The 6,228-nt window shown below is 43.2% G+C and overlaps 1 long non-coding RNA gene and 1 pseudogene across 1 annotated transcript in view; both read right to left on the bottom strand.

The window, feature by feature from the left end:
* The window catches only part of LOC149995333 (uncharacterized), a 125,638-nt gene that overhangs the window by 91,095 nt on the left and 28,315 nt on the right, over positions 1–6,228 (bottom strand). The gene's annotated exons all lie outside the window — the stretch shown is intronic.
* LOC149995336 (double homeobox protein A-like) lies at positions 4,532–5,056 on the bottom strand (annotated as a pseudogene).

Below are 6,228 nucleotides of genomic sequence, written 5' to 3'. Positions count from 1 at the left end.
TCATACTGGAGAGAAACCATAGAAATATATTGTAAATGCCGTATTTTTTAATCATTAGTAGGTCTTATCCATCATGAAAGTATTGATTCTGGAGAAAAACCGTTCAAATGTCAATAATGTGGCAAAAGTATAACTTGTCCTCAAAACTTACTCAACATCGGGAATTCACACTGGAAGGAAAGAAAAAATGTGAAGAGTTTAACAAAAACTATTTTCAACCGTTATTCAACAACACTGATTTATATTGAAGACTTAACAAATTTGGTAATGTTCTTAATCCTCTTATAGCTCTCAGCATCTCAAAATTGACAGAGGAGAGAACATAGCAACGAAAAAAAATTGGAAAAGTTGTACCCATTTACAAATTACACATCAGAATTCATTGTGTGTCATTACCTGGACGAGAGGCTCTATGGTTTTAGTTTTGTTACATGACCAAGTCCAGGGTCCAGACAACGATAGGAATACAATCTTAGCTAGATGAGAGTTGTTCCATTTCCAGGTACTCCACTGAGGAACACTGACAACGTGTATTGATGCAAATACACCTCTTGATTTTTGTTCATTTGTTTGTATATTGTTTTCATTTGTTTTAAAAAGCATGTATTTTACCTAAGTGTAGAGGTCATTCTGTCTTCGTTGTGTGCAGAATAGATATTCTTTTGATTTGGGATCAAGTTCTCTAAATGTGCTAAATCAATATCCTCTATTGTGTCACCGAGGGGCACTGTTTTCTTGTTGATTTTCTGTCAGATCTATCTTTCGATGTCTATGGAAAGTTAACATCGCCTACTGTGACTCTATTGCTGATTATAAAAATTGAAATAAATATAGAGGTATCAATAACCACCTAAATGTAAAAGGATTATACATAATCAGATTGAAAAAGGGACGTTAGACCTAACTGGTGTGACTCTTCATTGGGCATGTCGCACAGAGCAAAACTTCTCTGGATCCATTCCTGGTCAGGGCACATGCCTGGGTTGCGGGGTGTCACCCGATGGGACGCATATGAGAGGGAAGCCATCGACATTTCCCCCTCACATCTATGTTTCTCTCTCTCTCTTCTTTCCCTCTCTAAAAATATATGCAAATATGTTTTAAAAATGGGATACTGAATAGATAGCATAACAAGAGCCAAGAATATGCTGTCTACAGGACACCCACTTTAGATGAAAAGACACAAAATGAAATTAAAAAGATTAACAACAAGAAGGTGTTCACGGTTACCTTTCGGTCCCAGTACAACCTACTCTGCAAAGAATTGTGTTCTAGTGAGACATCTTATAGTGGACTGTGTACATATAACGAGTGTGAGAAGGACTGTGCTAGTAGTGAGCTTATGTGTGTGGTTGAGGTGACTCAATGGACTCACCATGTAAGCAGTTTTTAGGTAACCCAAAACCTGCTTTCTCAGGTCCTCCAGCGGGTCAGAGAAGGCCTGATGGGTAACTCAGGGAAAGGTGCTTTTTTTTTCTTTTCTTGAAACGTGAACCATTTAAGTAATGATTGTTTACCTTCTCTTTTAAATTTGGAACTCCCGTAGAGAAAAGACTGCCATTGTGAAAAAACATTTCATTCAAATGAAAAATTTTAAGTGCTGTGGTAGCCATACCTACTGTATGTTAAACAAAAATGTTAAAACAGAGGCTAGAAAATGAAGATATTTCATAATCACAAAGGCCTCAAGTTAACAAGAGGATATAACCTCTTAACTAATGCACCCAACAGAGGAGCACATGAATATAGAAAACAAATACTAATGAAAGACAGGCTGAGATTCACCTATTTTGGTCATTGAGTTGTAAGAATTGGTCAACTATGTATAGTAGACCCTTAAAAGATCTGTGACCTAGAATAATAATCTCCCTTTTTATAGACTGTATTTTTATTTTATTTTAAAATATTTTATTAATTATGCTGTTAAAGTTGTCCCAATTTCCTCTCTGCTCCCATCCACCTAGTAGTGACTGCCCTCCCTCCAGTTGTCCCCTCCTTTAGTCCATGTCCATTGGTTGTGCATATAGTTCTTCTTAACCTGTTCCTGTCTACTCTGCTCTCTCCTACTATGCTTCTTAATTCCTGTACTATCATTCTCCCTTTCCCCCTTCCCCCTCCCTGCTAACCTCCCCCAATATGTTTCCCATACCTATAATTATTTTTCCACTCTCTGCCTATTTAGTTTGCCTTCGTTTTGATTCCGTAGCTTCTGTTATTGGTTGTTTTGATGCAGTTTTCATTTTAATGTTCATAGTTTTGATCCTTCTAAACCAGTCCCTTTAACATCTCATAATAGTGGCTTGGATCTAATGAACTCCTTCAGTTTTACTTAGTCCTGGAAGCACTTTCTCTGCCCTTCTATTCTGAATGACAATTTCACTGGGTAGAGTATTCATGATTGTAGGTTTTTGATTTTCATTACTTTGAATATTTCTTGCCAGTCCCTTCTTGCCTGCAGGATCTCCTTTGAGAAATCAGCTGATAGTCTAATTGGGAACCCTTTGTACATAATCCTTTTCTTCTCTTGCTGCTTTTAAGATTCTCTCTTTTTCTTTAATTTTCGACAGTTTGATTGTAATGTGTCTTGGAGTGGTTCTCCCTGGGTCTAGTTTTTCTGGAACTCTGTGCTTCCTGGACCTGTAATTCTATTTCCTTCCCCAAGTTAGGGAAGTTCTGCTTCAGTATTTTTCACATAATTTTTCAATTTCTAGTTCTTCTTCGCCCTCTGGCAATCCTATAATTCGAATGCTCATTCGCTTAGACCTGTGTCAGAGGTTTCTGAGTCTCTCACATTCCTCCCTTTTTGTTTCCTCTTTCTGCACTGGTTGACTGTTTGTCCCTTTCATATGTTCTGATTTGTTGGTTTGATTTCTTGTGTTCATTTCCTCACCACTTGTCTCGTATGTGTTTTCATTTGTTTCAGCAGGACTAGCTTTCATTCCTTCCCCGTCTTGTTTCAGATCTTTTGTTGATCCTGTAAGCCACCTTATGACTAGCTCAGAACTGAACCTCAGAAAAATTTCCTATTTGTTCATCAGTCAGGTCCTGCATCTGCTGCCTGGTGAGCTGCGTCACCGGGATTTCAATGGTAGTCGGCTTCATTCTGACAGTTCTGTGTTTAGCTTTGTTTCCTGGATGGGCTGTAGGGGGCGGAGCCCTGTGCACTCATCACTATCTGGCGACTGGCGGCAGTGGCCGGCCACCTTTTTCACTGCACTGTGGCACTTTGTGTGGGGGTGGGCGTCCAAGGCGGATTCCTGCCGTTACTCTGCTGAGAGACCGGGGTCCTCCAACTCCATCCCTACGCCCTCTGGGCCTCACAGTGAGAGGAAATGGGGGTCTGCCTTCCCCCCCCCAGCGTTGTATTCGCCAACTGACGGGTCTCGACTGCTGCTGGGATTGCTCCCCTAGCATTTCTCTCAGTCCCACCGCTATCTCCACTGCTACCACAAACAGCACCGCGGTTTTTCGCCCCTCCTACCCGTCTGGATGAGCACCGCTGGTTTATAACTTCATACGTTGGGCTTCCATGTAGTTTCATTTTCTGGAATTTCTGGTTATCTTTGGTTTTGAGGTAGTTGTGGAGGGAGACAGAGCATGTCAGTCTAAGCCTCCATCTTGGCCAGAAGTCTCAGCAGAACTTTTCGACTATTTTTATTAATGTGATAGTGTCCATCATTACACAGCATTAAAATGATGAAGACTGATTTTTCATGATTTATTTTTACTGATGAAATTGAACCTTCATCAATAAAAGCTGCATGAATAGCATAGTCAGCTGCATTAACTCAGTGTTATTCATTGTTGCCAGAATTACTTGTCAGGCTGGTAGCCTTATATAGGTGGCCCAGCGCTTTCAGCTCCTAATGCTGGGGTCAGATGACCCGAGTGGGGCTTAAGGGCTGAGTTACAGGAAAATCAGCTTCATCCACTCTACCGCTGTTTCTTGGTAAATTGTTCTTTATTTCAATTAGTGTATCATGCATTTCTTTTTTTCTTTTCTTTTTTTAATTTTATCAGAAAGAGGGGAGGGAGGGAGAAAGAAAGGAAGAAATATAGCAATGTGTGGGAGATTTTGCCTCTCCCACTCCCCCAACTGGGACCCTGGCCTGTACCTTGACTGGGGATCAAACCAGCGACCCTTTGGTATGCAAGCCGGTGCTTGATCCACTGAGCCACACCAGCCAGGGCAGGTGTGAAGTTTATTTTCATGTTCCTTGACATCTGCTCAAGTGTGGAGCCAGGCTCTGTCAGTAGGGCCATGTGGTGCCTCGTGTCTGTCTGCCTCCTGACATCCCCGTGGCCATCTCCAGAAGGCTCAGCCTCCAGAGCAGCTAAAGGTATGTTTAGAAGGCCATGTCGCCTGGGAGAGTGAGAGAGAGTTGGAGCCTAGGCTGGTAACATCAGATACATTGATTCATCCCTCAGTCCATCCTGTTCTGGCTTCAGAGAAATAGACAGTTGCTAGTGAGATGGGTGCCATTGTATGTAGTTTCTGTCCCTCAGGAGGAAGCGCTGAAACTCCCTTGTGTCACAGATCTTCGTCCTGGTCTTGTTCCTGTTCTAAAGGTTCATCAGGTTCTTTATTTCTCTGGACAAAGGCCTTGGCTCTTCGATTTTTGAACCAAATTTGGACTTTTGACTCGGGAACCCCAATTTCCTTAGCGAGTTGCTCTCTGGAATAAATCCCAGGATAAGGATTGCTTTCAAATGCCGAGATGAGGGTGCATAACTGCGAGGACGTGTACTTGGTTCAACACTGACGATATTCTCCACTTCGACTCTTCTCCACAGGGCGATCTTTGTCTTGGCTTCCTTCTAAGTCCGCCTCAGGTTCCGATATTTCCTGGACTCCATACTTAGCTCTTCGATTCCGAAACCAAACCTGGATTCTATACTCATCTATTCCTGTTGCTAAAGAAAGCTCTTGATGCATGGAGTAAGTCAGATAAGGTTGTTGGTTGAATGCTTTGATGAGGATTTCCAATTGATCTTCTGTGAATATGATGCGGCTTCTTCTATGCTTCTTTAAGTTTAGAGGAGCGTTTTGAGCCATGTTGGAAGAGAGATGTCTCAACCTTCAACCAGGAAACCTATCATGCATTTCTGACAAAATTTTTTTATACCGTAGAACTCCTCACTAAGTTCCTTGAGCAACCTAATTACCAGCGTTTTGGACCCTGCATCTGATAGATTGCTTATCTCCATTTTATTTATCTCTGGAGTTTTGATCTGTTCTTTCATTCGAATGGTGTTTATTTGTGTTCCTGTTTTGGTAGCCTCCCTGTGTTTGTTTCTATGTAGTAGGCAATGGTGCTGTGACTCTGTGTCTGGTAGTGTGACCTAATGTAGTAGGTGTTCTGTGGGTTCCCGTGGCACAGTCTCCCCTATCACCAAAGGTGGGTGCCTGAGACGTGCCCTTCATGTGGGCTTTGTGCGCCCTCCTCTTGTAGTTGAGCCTTGGTTGCTATTGGCAGTTCAATGGGAGGGATTTACCTAGGCGAGTCAGCAGCAAGGACTGGCTGTGACCACTGACCACCAACTTCTGTCCTCTGTGGAGGATCAGCTGTGCAGGGGCATGGTAGTGTTGCTGTGACATGGTCTATGCACTGGGTGTGCTGGCTCTGGAGTTTCCCAGGGGTGCAGACCAAGGTCAGCCCCCACCTGTGTTTGCTTGGGGCCACACTGCCTGAGCTAAAAAGCAATTCAACATGGCTGCTAATGTGCTGGTCTTAGAGATTTGAAGGCAAAGCCAGGCTGTGAATCTAGGCCAACTGCTGCTTGTTTGAGAGGATTTAGGAAGTTGTGGACGTGAGCCAAGACCAGCCATTTATGTGGGAAAGCAGCTTGGATAGGTCTGTATGTTGCATGGAGTAGAATCTTCAGGGCTCTCCAAGGTGGGGAAACAGTGTGAGCCAGGTTGATGGATTCTCAGATATGACAGCAGCTTACTGGCTTTGGGGCACTGTGCAGGGAGGGTTCAGAATTGAGACAATGGCCTCTGCTCATCTTGATGCCAGACACTTCAATTTCTCCCTGTGTGGCACTGGTGCCTTTTAAGCTCTATCCTGGCCCTGGAGCTCAGAGGGAGTGAGTCTGTGTGTGGGTTCTTTAAGAGGATCTGCTTGCGGCTCCAGCTTGAGACAGTGGAAAGCACGGTATCAATTCCCACTGGATTTTGCAGCCAGAAGTTGTGGAGACTTATCTTCCTGGCCCTGGAATCCCAGG

This window comes from Furipterus horrens, unplaced genomic scaffold (assembly GCF_987537825.1).
Source record: "Furipterus horrens unplaced genomic scaffold, mFurHor1.1.pri manual_scaffold_13, whole genome shotgun sequence".
NCBI classification, from domain to species: domain Eukaryota; kingdom Metazoa; phylum Chordata; class Mammalia; order Chiroptera; family Furipteridae; genus Furipterus; species Furipterus horrens.
This window is presented reverse-complemented; position numbering and strand designations above follow the sequence as displayed.